Genomic DNA, 12500 nt, shown 5'->3' with positions numbered 1-12500 from the left:
CTGAAAAAGTAGAAGAAATTATAAACACTGTTCCCATCACTTTTTAGCACAGGTAGTTGGATAAAATACAAACTTTATTTCCTTTCATCATTTGAACAGGGCAAAGGAGCACAAAGCACACACAAGCTGCATTCAGCAACAATATTCTTGTTTGTCTTATAAATACAAGGCAGATGCTAATTGAAAACACAAGGAAATTTGATCCTATTAAAAAGGCAGGAAGCTGCATTTAGTCAATTCATCATTAAATGCTTACTACAAGGCAGTGTTGCTGATGAAATAGTGCAGGGGCACACCCTCGTGGACAAAATGCTTACAGCACCTGGTATTCCCAGGCGGTCTCCCATCCAAGTACTAACCAGGCCCGACCCTACTTCGCTTCCGAAATCAGACGAGATCGGGCGTACCCAGGCTGGTATGGCCGTATGGGAGAAACAATCTCTTGCTACAACATATATAGTCAAAGTGAGTGTGATAAACAGACATTGCATTTTCACCAATTAGATAAGCAGCTTGAACTTTGTGTCACTGAAAAAGTAGAAGAAATTACAAACACTGTTCCCATCACTTTTTAGCACAGGTAGTTGGATAAAATACAAACTTTATTTCCTTTCATCATTTGAACAGGGCAAAGGAGCACAAAGCACACACAAGCTGCATTCAGCAACAATATTCTTGTTTGTCTTATAAATACAAGGCAGATGCTAATTGAAAACACAAGGAAATTTGATCCTATTAAAAAGGCAGGAAGCTGCATTTAGTCAATTCATCATTAAATGCTTAATACAAGGCAGTGTTGCTGATGAAATAGTGCAAGAGCACCCCCTCGTGGACAAAATGCTTACAGCACCTGGTATTCCTAGGCGGTCTCCCATCCAAGTACTAACCAGGCCCGACCCTGCTTAGCTTCCGAGATCAGACGAGATCGGGCGTACCCAGGCTGGTATGGCCGTAAGCGAGAAACAATCTCTTGCTACAACATATATAGTCAAAGTGAGTCTGATAAAACAGACATTTAGTCAATTCATCATTAAATGCTTAATACAAGGCAGTGTTGCTGATGAAATAGTGCAAGAGCACCCCCTCGTGGACAAAATGCTTACAGCACCTGGTATTCCCAGGCGGTCTCCCATCCAAGTACTAACCAGGCCCGACCCTGCTTAGCTTCCGAGATCAGACGAGATCGGGCGTACCCAGGCTGGTATGGCCGTAAGCGAGAAACAATCTCTTGCTACAACATATATAGTCAAAGTGAGTCTGATAAAACAGACATTTAGTCAATTCATCATTAAATGCTTAATACAAGGCAGTGTTGCTGATGAAATAGTGCAAGAGCACCCCCTCGTGGACAAAATGCTTACAGCACCTGGTATTCCCAGGCGGTCTCCCATCCAAGTACTAACCAGGCCCGACCCTGCTTAGCTTCCGAGATCAGACGAGATCGGGCGTACCCAGGCTGGTATGGCCGTAAGCGAGAAACAATCTCTTGCTACAACATATATAGTCAAAATGAGTCTGATAAACAGACATTGCATTTTCACCAATTAGATAAGCAGCTTGAACTTTGTGTCACTGAAAAAGTAGAAGAAATTATAAACACTGTTCCCATCACTTTTTAGCACAGGTAGTTGGATAAAATACAAACTTTATTTCCTTTCATCATTTGAACAGGGCAAAGGAGCACAAAGCACACACAAGCTGCATTCAGCAACAATATTCTTGTTTGTCTTATAAATACAAGGCAGATGCTAATTGAAAACACAAGGAAATTTGATCCTATTAAAAAGGCAGGAAGCTGCATTTAGTCAATTCATCATTAAATGCTTACTACAAGGCAGTGTTGCTGATGAAATAGTGCAGGGGCACACCCTCGTGGACAAAATGCTTACAGCACCTGGTATTCCCAGGCGGTCTCCCATCCAAGTACTAACCAGGCCCGACCCTACTTCGCTTCCGAAATCAGACGAGATCGGGCGTACCCAGGCTGGTATGGCCGTATGGGAGAAACAATCTCTTGCTACAACATATATAGTCAAAGTGAGTGTGATAAACAGACATTGCATTTTCACCAATTAGATAAGCAGCTTGAACTTTGTGTCACTGAAAAAGTAGAAGAAATTACAAACACTGTTCCCATCACTTTTTAGCACAGGTAGTTGGATAAAATACAAACTTTATTTACTTTCATCATTTGAACAGGGCAAAGGAGCACAAAGCACACACAAGCTGCATTCAGCAACAATATTCTTGTTTGTCTTATAAATACAAGGCAGATGCTAATTGAAAACACAAGGAAATTTGATCCTATTAAAAAGGCAGGAAGCTGCATTTAGTCAATTCATCATTAAATGCTTAATACAAGGCAGTGTTGCTGATGAAATAGTGCAAGAGCACCCCCTCGTGGACAAAATGCTTACAGCACCTGGTATTCCTAGGCGGTCTCCCATCCAAGTACTAACCAGGCCCGACCCTGCTTAGCTTCCGAGATCAGACGAGATCGGGCGTACCCAGGCTGGTATGGCCGTAAGCGAGAAACAATCTCTTGCTACAACATATATAGTCAAAGTGAGTCTGATAAAACAGACATTTAGTCAATTCATCATTAAATGCTTAATACAAGGCAGTGTTGCTGATGAAATAGTGCAAGAGCACCCCCTCGTGGACAAAATGCTTACAGCACCTGGTATTCCCAGGCGGTCTCCCATCCAAGTACTAACCAGGCCCGACCCTGCTTAGCTTCCGAGATCAGACGAGATCGGGCGTACCCAGGCTGGTATGGCCGTAAGCGAGAAACAATCTCTTGCTACAACATATATAGTCAAAGTGAGTCTGATAAAACAGACATTTAGTCAATTCATCATTAAATGCTTAATACAAGGCAGTGTTGCTGATGAAATAGTGCAAGAGCACCCCCTCGTGGACAAAATGCTTACAGCACCTGGTATTCCCAGGCGGTCTCCCATCCAAGTACTAACCAGGCCCGACCCTGCTTAGCTTCCGAGATCAGACGAGATCGGGCGTACCCAGGCTGGTATGGCCGTAAGCGAGAAACAATCTCTTGCTACAACATATATAGTCAAAATGAGTCTGATAAACAGACATTGCATTTTCACCAATTAGATAAGCAGCTTGAACTTTGTGTCACTGAAAAAGTAGAAGAAATTATAAACACTGTTCCCATCACTTTTTAGCACAGGTAGTTGGATAAAATACAAACTTTATTTCCTTTCATCATTTGAACAGGGCAAAGGAGCACAAAGCACACACAAGCTGCATTCAGCAACAATATTCTTGTTTGTCTTATAAATACAAGGCAGATGCTAATTGAAAACACAAGGAAATTTGATCCTATTAAAAAGGCAGGAAGCTGCATTTAGTCAATTCATCATTAAATGCTTACTACAAGGCAGTGTTGCTGATGAAATAGTGCAGGGGCACACCCTCGTGGACAAAATGCTTACAGCACCTGGTATTGCCAGGCGGTCTCCCATCCAAGTACTAACCAGGCCCGACCCTGCTTCGCTTCCGAGATGAGACGAGATCGGGCGTACCCAGGCTGGTATGGCCGTAAGCGAGAAACAATCTCTTGCTACAACATATATAGTCAAAGTGAGTGTGATAAACAGACATTGCATTTTCACCAATTAGATAAGCAGCTTGAACTTTGTGTCACTGAAAAAGTAGAAGAAATTACAAACACTGTTCCCATCACTTTTTAGCACAGGTAGTTGGATAAAATACAAACTTTATTTCCTTTCATCATTTGAACAGGGCAAAGGAGCACAAAGCACACACAAGCTGCATTCACCAACAATATTCTTGTTTGTCTTATAAATACAAGGCAGATGCTAATTGAAAACACAAGGAAATTTGATCCTATTAAAAAGGCAGGAAGCTGCATTTAGTCAATTCATCATTAAATGCTTACTACAAGGCAGTGTTGCTGATGAAATAGTGCAGGGGCACACCGTCGTGGACAAAATGCTTACAGCACCTGGTATTCCCAGGCGGTCTCCCATCCAAGTACTAACCAGGCCCGACCCTGCTTCGCTTCCGAAATCAGACGAGATCGGGAGTACCCAGGCTGGTATGGCCGTATGCGAGAAACAATCTCTTGCTACAACATATATAGTCAAAGTGAGTGTGATAAACAGACATTGCATTTTCACCAATTAGATAAGCAGCTTGAACTTTGTGTCACTGAAAAAGTAGAAGAAATTACAAACACTGTTCCCATCACTTTTTAGCACAGGTAGTTGGATAAAATACAAACTTTATTTCCTTTCATCATTTGAACAGGGCAAAGGAGCACAAAGCACACACAAGCTGCATTCAGCAACAATATTCTTGTTTGTCTTATAAATACAAGGCAGATGCTAATTGAAAACACAAGGAAATTTGATCCTATTAAAAAGGCAGGAAGCTGCATTTAGTCAATTCATCATTAAATGCTTACTACAAGGCAGTGTTGCTGATGAAATAGTGCAGGGGCACACCCTCGTGGACAAAATGCTTACAGCACCTGGTATTCCCAGGCGGTCTCCCATCCAAGTACTAACCAGGCCCGACCCTGCTTCGCTTCCGAAATCAGACGAGATCGGGCGTACCCAGGCTGGTATGGCCGTATGCGAGAAACAATCTCTTGCTACAACATATATAGTCAAAGTGAGTGTGATAAACAGACATTGCATTTTCACCAATTAGATAAGCAGCTTGAACTTTGTGTCACTGAAAAAGTAGAAGAAATTATAAACACAGTTCCCATCACTTTTTCGCACAGGTAGTTGGATAAAATACAAACTTTATTTCCTTTCATCATTTGAACAGGGCAAAGGAGCACAAAGCACACACAAGCTGCATTCAGCAACAATATTCTTGTTTGTCTTATAAATACAAGGCAGATGCTAATTGAAAACACAAGGAAATTTGATCCTATTAAAAAGGCAGGAAGCTGCATTTAGTCAATTCATCATTAAATGCTTACTACAAGGCAGTGTTGCTGATGAAATAGTGCAGGGGCACACCCTCGTGGACAAAATGCTTACAGCACCTGGTATTCCCAGGCGGTCTCCGATCCAAGTACTAACCAGGCCCGACCCTACTTCGCTTCCGAAATCAGACGAGATCGGGCGTACCCAGGCTGGTATGGCCGTATGGGAGAAACAATCTCTTGCTACAACATATATAGTCAAAGTGAGTGTGATAAACAGACATTGCATTTTCACCAATTAGATAAGCAGCTTGAACTTTGTGTCACTGAAAAAGTAGAAGAAATTACAAACACTGTTCCCATCACTTTTTAGCACAGGTAGTTGGATAAAATACAAACTTTATTTCCTTTCATCATTTGAACAGGGCAAAGGAGCACAAAGCACACACAAGCTGCATTCAGCAACAATATTCTTGTTTGTCTTATAAATACAAGGCAGATGCTAATTGAAAACACAAGGAAATTTGATCCTATTAAAAAGGCAGGAAGCTGCATTTAGTCAATTCATCATTAAATGCTTACTACAAGGCAGTGTTGCTGATGAAATAGTGCAGGGGCACACCCTCGTGGACAAAATGCTTACAGCACCTGGTATTCCCAGGCGGTCTCCCATCCAAGTACTAACCAGGCCCGACCCTGCTTAGCTTCCGAGATCAGACGAGATCGGGCGTACCCAGGCTGGTATGGCCGTAAGCGAGAAACAATCTCTTGCTACAACATATATAGTCAAAGCGAGTCTGATAAAACAGATATTTAGTCAATTCATCATTAAATGCTTAATACAAGGCAGTGTTGCTGATGAAATAGTGCAAGAGCACCCCCTCGTGGACAAAATGCTTACAGCACCTGGTATTCCCAGGCGGTCTCCCATCCAAGTACTAACCAGGCCCGACCCTGCTTAGCTTCCGAGATCAGACGAGATCGGGCGTACCCAGGCTGGTATGGCCGTAAGCGAGAAACAATCTCTTGCTACAACATATATAGTCAAAATGAGTCTGATAAACAGACATTGCATTTTCACCAATTAGATAAGCAGCTTGAACTTTGTGTCACTGAAAAAGTAGAAGAAATTATAAACACTGTTCCCATCACTTTTTAGCACAGGTAGTTGGATAAAATACAAACTTTATTTCCTTTCATCATTTGAACAGGGCAAAGGAGCACAAAGCACACACAAGCTGCATTCAGCAACAATATTCTTGTTTGTCTTATAAATACAAGGCAGATGCTAATTGAAAACACAAGGAAAGTTGATCCTATTAAAAAGGCAGGAAGCTGCATTTAGTCAATTCATCATTAAATGCTTACTACAAGGCAGTGTTGCTGATGAAATAGTGCAGGGGCACACCCTCGTGGACAAAATGCTTACAGCACCTGGTATTCCCAGGCGGTCTCCCATCCAAGTACTAACCAGGCCCGACCCTGCTTCGCTTCCGAGATCAGACGAGATCGGGCGTACCCAGGCTGGTATGGCCGTAAGCGAGAAACAATCTCTTGCTACAACATATATAGTCAAAGTGAGTGTGATAAACAGACATTGCATTTTCACCAATTAGATAAGCAGCTTGAACTTTGTGTCACTGAAAAAGTAGAAGAAATTACAAACACTGTTCCCATCACTTTTTAGCACAGGTAGTTGGATAAAATACAAACTTTATTTCCTTTCATCATTTGAACAGGGCAAAGGAGCACAAAGCACACACAAGCTGCATTCAGCAACAATATTCTTGTTTGTCTTATAAATACAAGGCAGATGCTAATTGGAAACACAAGGAAATTTGATCCTATTAAAAAGGCAGGAAGCTGCATTTAGTCAATTCATCATTAAATGCTTACTACAAGGCAGTGTTGCTGATGAAATAGTGCAGGGGCACACCCTCGTGGACAAAATGCTTACAGCACCTGGTATTCCCAGGCGGTCTCCCATCCAAGTACTAACCAGGCCCGACCCTGCTTAGCTTCCGAGATCAGACGAGATCGGGCGTACCCAGGATGGTATGGCCGTAAGCGAGAAACAATCTCTTGCTACAACATATATAGTCAAAGTGAGTCTGATAAAACAGATATTTAGTCAATTCATCATTAAATGCTTAATACAAGGCAGTGTTGCTGATGAAATAGTGCAAGAGCACCCCCTCGTGGACAAAATGCTTACAGCATCTGGTATTCCCAGGCGGTCTCCCATCCAAGTACTAACCAGGCCCGACCCTGCTTAGCTTCCGAGATCAGACGAGATCGGGCGTACCCAGGCTGGTATGGCCGTAAGCGAGAAACAATCTCTTGCTACAACATATATAGTCAAAGTGAGTCTGATAAAACAGATATTTAGTCAATTCATCATTAAATGCTTAATACAAGGCAGTGTTGCTAATGAAATAGTGCAAGAGCACCCCCTCGTGGACAAAATGCCTACAGCACCTGGTATTCCCAGGCGGTCTCCCATCCAAGTACTAACCAGGCCCGACCCTGCTTAGCTTCCGAGATCAGACGAGATCGGGCGTACCCAGGCTGGTATGGCCGTAAGCGAGAAACAATCTCTTGCTACAACATATATAGTCAAAATGAGTCTGATAAACAGACATTGCATTTTCACCAATTAGATAAGCAGCTTGAACTTTGTGTCACTGAAAAAGTAGAAGAAATTATAAACACTGTTCCCATCACTTTTTAGCACAGGTAGTTGGATAAAATACAAACTTTATTTCCTTTCATCATTTGAACAGGGCAAAGGAGCACAAAGCACACACAAGCTGCATTCAGCAACAATATTCTTGTTTGTCTTATAAATACAAGGCAGATGCTAATTGAAAACACAAGGAAATTTGATCCTATTAAAAAGGCAGGAAGCTGCATTTAGTCAATTCATCATTAAATGCTTACTACAAGGCAGTGTTGCTGATGAAATAGTGCAGGGGCACACCCTCGTGGACAAAATGCTTACAGCACCTGGTATTGCCAGGCGGTCTCCCATCCAAGTACTAACCAGGCCCGACCCTGCTTCGCTTCCGAGATCAGACGAGATCGGGCGTACCCAGGCTGGTATGGCCGTAAGCGAGAAACAATCTCTTGCTACAACATATATAGTCAAAGTGAGTGTGATAAACAGACATTGCATTTTCACCAATTAGATAAGCAGCTTGAACTTTGTGTCACTGAAAAAGTAGAAGAAATTACAAACACTGTTCCCATCACTTTTTAGCACAGGTAGTTGGATAAAATACAAACTTTATTTCCTTTCATCATTTGAACAGGGCAAAGGAGCACAAAGCACACACAAGCTGCATTCAGCAACAATATTCTTGTTTGTCTTATAAATACAAGGCAGATGCTAATTGAAAACACAAGGAAATTTGATCCTATTAAAAAGGCAGGAAGCTGCATTTAGTCAATTCATCATTAAATGCTTACTACAAGGCAGTGTTGCTGATGAAATAGTGCAGGGGCACACCCTCGTGGACAAAATGCTTACAGCACCTGGTATTCCCAGGCGGTCTCCCATCCAAGTACTAACCAGGCCCGACCCTGCTTCGCTTCCGAGATCAGACGAGATCGGGCGTACCCAGGCTGGTATGGCCGTAAGCGAGAAACAATCTCTTGCTACAACATATATAGTCAAAGTGAGTCTGATAAAACAGACATTTAGTCAATTCATCATTAAATGCTTAATACAAGGCAGAGTTGCTGATGAAATAGTGCAAGAGCACCCCCTCGTGGACAAAATGCTTACAGCACCTGGTATTCCCAGGCGGTCTCCCATCCAAGTACTAACCAGGCCCGACCCTGCTTAGCTTCCGAGATCAGACGAGATCGGGCGTACCCAGGCTGGTATGGCCGTAAGCGAGAAACAATCTCTTGCTACAACATATATAGTCAAAGTGAGTCTGATAAAACAGATATTTAGTCAATTCATCATTAAATGCTTAATACAAGGCAGTGTTGCTGATGAAATAGTGCAAGAGCACCCCCTCGTGGACAAAATGCTTACAGCACCTGGTATTCCCAGGCGGTCTCCCATCCAAGTACTAACCAGGCCCGACCCTGCTTCGCTTCCGAGATCAGACGAGATCGGGCGTACCCAGGCTGGTATGGCCGTAAGCGAGAAACAATCTCTTGCTACAACATATATAGTCAAAGTGAGTGTGATAAACAGACATTGCATTTTCACCAATTAGATAAGCAGCTTGAACTTTGTGTCACTGAAAAAGTAGAAGAAATTACAAACACTGTTCCCATCACTTTTTAGCACAGGTAGTTGGATAAAATACAAACTTTATTTCCTTTCATCATTTGAACAGGGCAAAGGAGCACAAAGCACACACAAGCTGCATTCAGCAACAATATTCTTGTTTGTCTTATAAATACAAGGCAGATGCTAATTGAAAACACAAGGAAATTTGATCCTATTAAAAAGGCAGGAAGCTGCATTTAGTCAATTCATCATTAAATGCTTACTACAAGGCAGTGTTGCTGATGAAATAGTGCAGAGGCACACCCTCGTGGACAAAATGCTTACAGCACCTGGTATTCCCAGGCGGTCTCCCATCCAAGTACTAACCAGGCCCGACCCTGCTTAGCTTCCGAGATCAGACGAGATCGGGCGTACACAGGCTGGTATGGCCGTAAGCGAGAAACAATCTCTTGCTACAACATATATAGTCAAAGTGAGTCTGATAAAACAGACATTTAGTCAATTCATCATTAAATGCTTACTACAAGGCAGTGTTGCTGATGAAATAGTGCAAGAGCACACCCTCGTGGACAAAATGCTTACAGCACCTGGTATTCCCAGGCGGTCTCCCATCCAAGTACTAAACAGGCCCGACCCTGCTTAGCTTCCGAGATCAGACGAGATCGGGCGTACCCAGGCTGGTATGGCCGTAAGCGAGAAACAATCTCTTGCTACAACATATATAGTCAAAGTGAGTGTGATAAACAGACATTGCATTTTCACCAATTAGATAAGCAGCTTGAACTTTGTGTCACTGAAAAAGTAAAAGAAATTACAAACACCGTTCCCATCACTTTTTAGCACAGGTAGTTGGATAAAATACAAACTTTATTTCCTTTCATCATTTGAACAGGGCAAAGGAGAATTAAGCACACACAAGCTGCATTCAGCAACAATATTCTTGTTTGTCTTATAAATACAAGGCAGATGCTAATTGAAAACACAAGGAAATTTGATCCTATTAAAAAGGCAGGAAGCTGCATTTAGTCAATTCATCATTAAATGCTTACTACAAGGCAGTGTTGCTGATGAAATAGTGCAACAGCACACCCTCGTGGACAAAATGCTTACAGCACCTGGTATTCCCAGGCGGTCTCCCATCCAAGTACTAACCAGGCCCCACCCTGCTTAGCTTCCGAGATCAGACGAGATCGGGCGTACACAGGCTGGTATGGCCGTAAGCGAGAAACAATCTCTTGCTACAACATATATAGTCAAAGTGAGTCTGATAAAACAGACATTTAGTCAATTCATCATTAAATGCTTACTACAAGGCAGTGTTGCTGATGAAATAGTGCAAGAGCACACCCTCGTGGCCAAAATGCTTACAGCACCTGGTATTCCCAGGCGGTCTCCCATCGAAGTACTAACCAGGCCCGACCCTGCTTAGCTTCCGAGATCAGACGAGATCGGGCGTACACAGGCTGGTATGGCCGTAAACGAGAAACAATCTCTTGCTACAACATATATAGTCAAAGTGAGTGTGATAAACAGACATTGCATTTTCACCAATTAGATAAGCAGCTTGAACTTTGTGTCACTGAAAAAGTAAAAGAAATTACAAACACCGTTCCCATCACTTTTTAGCACAGGTAGTTGGATAAAATACAAACTTTATTTCCTTTCATCATTTGAACAGGGCAAAGGAGCATAAAGCACACACAAGCTGCATTCAGCAACAATATTCTTGTTTGTCTTATAAATACAAGGCAGATGCTAATTGAAAACACAAGGAAATTTGATCCTATTAAAAAGGCAGGAAGCTGCATTTAGTCAATTCATCATTAAATGCTTACTACAAGGCAGTGTTGCTGATGAAATAGTGCAACAGCACACCCTCGTGGACAAAATGCTTACAGCACCTGGTATTCCCAGGCGGTCTCCCATCCAAGTACTAACCAGGCCCGACCCTGCTTAGCTTCCAAGATCAGACGAGATCGGGCGTACACAGGCTGGTATGGCCGTAAGCGAGAAACAATCTCTTGCTACAACATATATAGTCAAAGTGAGTCTGATAAAACAGACATTTAGTCAATTCATCATTAAATGCTTACTACAAGGCAGTGTTGCTGATGAAATAGTGCAAGAGCACACCCTCGTGGACAAAATGCTTACAGCACCTGGTATTCCCAGGCGGTCTCCCATCCAAGTACTAACCAGGCCCGACCCTGCTTAGCTTCCGAGATCAGACGAGATCGGGCGTACACAGGCTGGTATGGCCGTAAGCGAGAAACAATCTCTTGCTACAACATATATAGTCAAAGTGAGTCTGATAAAACAGACATTTAGTCAATTCATCATTAAATGCTTACTACAAGGCAGTGTTGCTGATGAAATAGTGCAAGAGCACACCCTCGTGGACAAAATGCTTACAGCACCTGGTATTCCCAGGCGGTCTCCCATCCAAGTACTAACCAGGCCCGACCCTGCTTAGCTTCCGAGATCAGACGAGATCGGGCGTACACAGGCTGGTATGGCCGTAAACGAGAAACAATCTCTTGCTACAACATATATAGTCAAAGTGAGTGTGATAAACAGACATTGCATTTTCACCAATTAGATAAGCAGCTTGAACTTTGTGTCACTGAAAAAGTAAAAGAAATTACAAACACCGTTCCCATCACTTTTTAGCACAGGTAGTTGGATAAAATACAAACTTTATTTCCTTTCATCATTTGAACAGGGCAAAGGAGCATAAAGCACACACAAGCTGCATTCAGCAACAATATTCTTGTTTGTCTTATAAATACAAGGCAGATGCTAATTGAAAACACAAGGAAATTTGATCCTATTAAAAAGGCAGGAAGCTGCATTTAGTCAATTCATCATTAAATGCTTACTACAAGGCAGTGTTGCTGATGAAATAGTGCAACAGCACACCCTCGTGGACAAAATGCTTACAGCACCTGGTATTCCCAGGCGGTCTCCCATCCAAGTACTAACCAGGCCCGACCCTGCTTAGCTTCCAAGATCAGACGAGATCGGGCGTACACAGGCTGGTATGGCCGTAAGCGAGAAACAATCTCTTGCTACAACATATATAGTCAAAGTGAGTCTGATAAAACAGACATTTAGTCAATTCATCATTAAATGCTTACTACAAGGCAGTGTTGCTGATGAAATAGTGCAAGAGCACACCCTCGTGGACAAAATGCTTACAGCACCTGGTATTCCCAGGCGGTCTCCCATCCAAGTACTAACCAGGCCCGACCCTGCTTAGCTTCCGAGATCAGACGAGATCGGGCGTACACAGGCTGGTATGGCCGTAAGCGAGAAACAATC

The 12500-nt window shown here is 42.6% G+C and overlaps 27 non-coding genes and 4 pseudogenes across 27 annotated transcripts; all 31 read right to left on the bottom strand.

The window, feature by feature from the left end:
- Window positions 1–310: 310 nt before the first annotated feature.
- On the bottom strand, window positions 311–429 carry LOC145853071 (uncharacterized; annotated as a pseudogene).
- A 409-nt stretch (window positions 430–838) lies between these two features.
- LOC145882802 (5S ribosomal RNA) lies at window positions 839–957 on the bottom strand. Its single transcript, XR_014394370.1, has one exon. It is a non-coding gene; the product is annotated as a 5S ribosomal RNA (ribosomal RNA).
- A 139-nt stretch (window positions 958–1096) lies between these two features.
- LOC145854061 (5S ribosomal RNA) lies at window positions 1097–1215 on the bottom strand. Its single transcript, XR_014374946.1, has one exon. It is a non-coding gene; the product is annotated as a 5S ribosomal RNA (ribosomal RNA).
- Window positions 1216–1354: 139 nt separating this feature from the next.
- On the bottom strand, window positions 1355–1473 carry LOC145854060 (5S ribosomal RNA). Its single transcript, XR_014374945.1, has one exon. It is a non-coding gene; the product is annotated as a 5S ribosomal RNA (ribosomal RNA).
- Window positions 1474–1882: 409 nt separating this feature from the next.
- LOC145853070 (uncharacterized) lies at window positions 1883–2001 on the bottom strand (annotated as a pseudogene).
- Window positions 2002–2410: 409 nt separating this feature from the next.
- Window positions 2411–2529, bottom strand: LOC145882801 (5S ribosomal RNA). The gene has a single exon (XR_014394369.1). It is a non-coding gene; the product is annotated as a 5S ribosomal RNA (ribosomal RNA).
- Window positions 2530–2668: 139 nt separating this feature from the next.
- On the bottom strand, window positions 2669–2787 carry LOC145854059 (5S ribosomal RNA). Its single transcript, XR_014374944.1, has one exon. It is a non-coding gene; the product is annotated as a 5S ribosomal RNA (ribosomal RNA).
- A 139-nt stretch (window positions 2788–2926) lies between these two features.
- Window positions 2927–3045, bottom strand: LOC145854057 (5S ribosomal RNA). The gene has a single exon (XR_014374942.1). It is a non-coding gene; the product is annotated as a 5S ribosomal RNA (ribosomal RNA).
- Window positions 3046–3454: 409 nt separating this feature from the next.
- Window positions 3455–3573, bottom strand: LOC145853159 (uncharacterized; annotated as a pseudogene).
- Window positions 3574–3982: 409 nt separating this feature from the next.
- LOC145851330 (5S ribosomal RNA) lies at window positions 3983–4101 on the bottom strand. Its single transcript, XR_014373181.1, has one exon. It is a non-coding gene; the product is annotated as a 5S ribosomal RNA (ribosomal RNA).
- A 409-nt stretch (window positions 4102–4510) lies between these two features.
- On the bottom strand, window positions 4511–4629 carry LOC145851231 (5S ribosomal RNA). The gene has a single exon (XR_014373081.1). It is a non-coding gene; the product is annotated as a 5S ribosomal RNA (ribosomal RNA).
- A 409-nt stretch (window positions 4630–5038) lies between these two features.
- LOC145853462 (uncharacterized) lies at window positions 5039–5157 on the bottom strand (annotated as a pseudogene).
- Window positions 5158–5566: 409 nt separating this feature from the next.
- On the bottom strand, window positions 5567–5685 carry LOC145854056 (5S ribosomal RNA). Its single transcript, XR_014374941.1, has one exon. It is a non-coding gene; the product is annotated as a 5S ribosomal RNA (ribosomal RNA).
- Window positions 5686–5824: 139 nt separating this feature from the next.
- On the bottom strand, window positions 5825–5943 carry LOC145854055 (5S ribosomal RNA). The gene has a single exon (XR_014374940.1). It is a non-coding gene; the product is annotated as a 5S ribosomal RNA (ribosomal RNA).
- A 409-nt stretch (window positions 5944–6352) lies between these two features.
- Window positions 6353–6471, bottom strand: LOC145882441 (5S ribosomal RNA). The gene has a single exon (XR_014394009.1). It is a non-coding gene; the product is annotated as a 5S ribosomal RNA (ribosomal RNA).
- A 409-nt stretch (window positions 6472–6880) lies between these two features.
- Window positions 6881–6999, bottom strand: LOC145853724 (5S ribosomal RNA). The gene has a single exon (XR_014374623.1). It is a non-coding gene; the product is annotated as a 5S ribosomal RNA (ribosomal RNA).
- A 139-nt stretch (window positions 7000–7138) lies between these two features.
- Window positions 7139–7257, bottom strand: LOC145885808 (5S ribosomal RNA). Its single transcript, XR_014397392.1, has one exon. It is a non-coding gene; the product is annotated as a 5S ribosomal RNA (ribosomal RNA).
- Window positions 7258–7396: 139 nt separating this feature from the next.
- Window positions 7397–7515, bottom strand: LOC145882007 (5S ribosomal RNA). The gene has a single exon (XR_014393574.1). It is a non-coding gene; the product is annotated as a 5S ribosomal RNA (ribosomal RNA).
- Window positions 7516–7924: 409 nt separating this feature from the next.
- On the bottom strand, window positions 7925–8043 carry LOC145851035 (5S ribosomal RNA). Its single transcript, XR_014372884.1, has one exon. It is a non-coding gene; the product is annotated as a 5S ribosomal RNA (ribosomal RNA).
- Window positions 8044–8452: 409 nt separating this feature from the next.
- Window positions 8453–8571, bottom strand: LOC145882440 (5S ribosomal RNA). The gene has a single exon (XR_014394008.1). It is a non-coding gene; the product is annotated as a 5S ribosomal RNA (ribosomal RNA).
- Window positions 8572–8710: 139 nt separating this feature from the next.
- Window positions 8711–8829, bottom strand: LOC145854054 (5S ribosomal RNA). The gene has a single exon (XR_014374939.1). It is a non-coding gene; the product is annotated as a 5S ribosomal RNA (ribosomal RNA).
- A 139-nt stretch (window positions 8830–8968) lies between these two features.
- On the bottom strand, window positions 8969–9087 carry LOC145882439 (5S ribosomal RNA). Its single transcript, XR_014394007.1, has one exon. It is a non-coding gene; the product is annotated as a 5S ribosomal RNA (ribosomal RNA).
- Window positions 9088–9496: 409 nt separating this feature from the next.
- On the bottom strand, window positions 9497–9615 carry LOC145881662 (5S ribosomal RNA). The gene has a single exon (XR_014393234.1). It is a non-coding gene; the product is annotated as a 5S ribosomal RNA (ribosomal RNA).
- A 139-nt stretch (window positions 9616–9754) lies between these two features.
- LOC145882751 (5S ribosomal RNA) lies at window positions 9755–9873 on the bottom strand. The gene has a single exon (XR_014394319.1). It is a non-coding gene; the product is annotated as a 5S ribosomal RNA (ribosomal RNA).
- A 409-nt stretch (window positions 9874–10282) lies between these two features.
- LOC145882056 (5S ribosomal RNA) lies at window positions 10283–10401 on the bottom strand. The gene has a single exon (XR_014393623.1). It is a non-coding gene; the product is annotated as a 5S ribosomal RNA (ribosomal RNA).
- Window positions 10402–10540: 139 nt separating this feature from the next.
- Window positions 10541–10659, bottom strand: LOC145884606 (5S ribosomal RNA). Its single transcript, XR_014396184.1, has one exon. It is a non-coding gene; the product is annotated as a 5S ribosomal RNA (ribosomal RNA).
- A 409-nt stretch (window positions 10660–11068) lies between these two features.
- Window positions 11069–11187, bottom strand: LOC145885317 (5S ribosomal RNA). The gene has a single exon (XR_014396898.1). It is a non-coding gene; the product is annotated as a 5S ribosomal RNA (ribosomal RNA).
- Window positions 11188–11326: 139 nt separating this feature from the next.
- On the bottom strand, window positions 11327–11445 carry LOC145881661 (5S ribosomal RNA). The gene has a single exon (XR_014393233.1). It is a non-coding gene; the product is annotated as a 5S ribosomal RNA (ribosomal RNA).
- A 139-nt stretch (window positions 11446–11584) lies between these two features.
- On the bottom strand, window positions 11585–11703 carry LOC145882913 (5S ribosomal RNA). The gene has a single exon (XR_014394485.1). It is a non-coding gene; the product is annotated as a 5S ribosomal RNA (ribosomal RNA).
- A 409-nt stretch (window positions 11704–12112) lies between these two features.
- LOC145885316 (5S ribosomal RNA) lies at window positions 12113–12231 on the bottom strand. Its single transcript, XR_014396897.1, has one exon. It is a non-coding gene; the product is annotated as a 5S ribosomal RNA (ribosomal RNA).
- A 139-nt stretch (window positions 12232–12370) lies between these two features.
- On the bottom strand, window positions 12371–12489 carry LOC145881660 (5S ribosomal RNA). Its single transcript, XR_014393232.1, has one exon. It is a non-coding gene; the product is annotated as a 5S ribosomal RNA (ribosomal RNA).
- Window positions 12490–12500: the final 11 nt, after the last annotated feature.

This window comes from Salmo salar, chromosome 08 (genome assembly GCF_965601325.2).
Source record: "Salmo salar chromosome 08, fSalSal1, whole genome shotgun sequence".
NCBI classification, from domain to species: Eukaryota; Metazoa; Chordata; class Actinopteri; order Salmoniformes; family Salmonidae; genus Salmo; species Salmo salar.
This window is presented reverse-complemented; position numbering and strand designations above follow the sequence as displayed.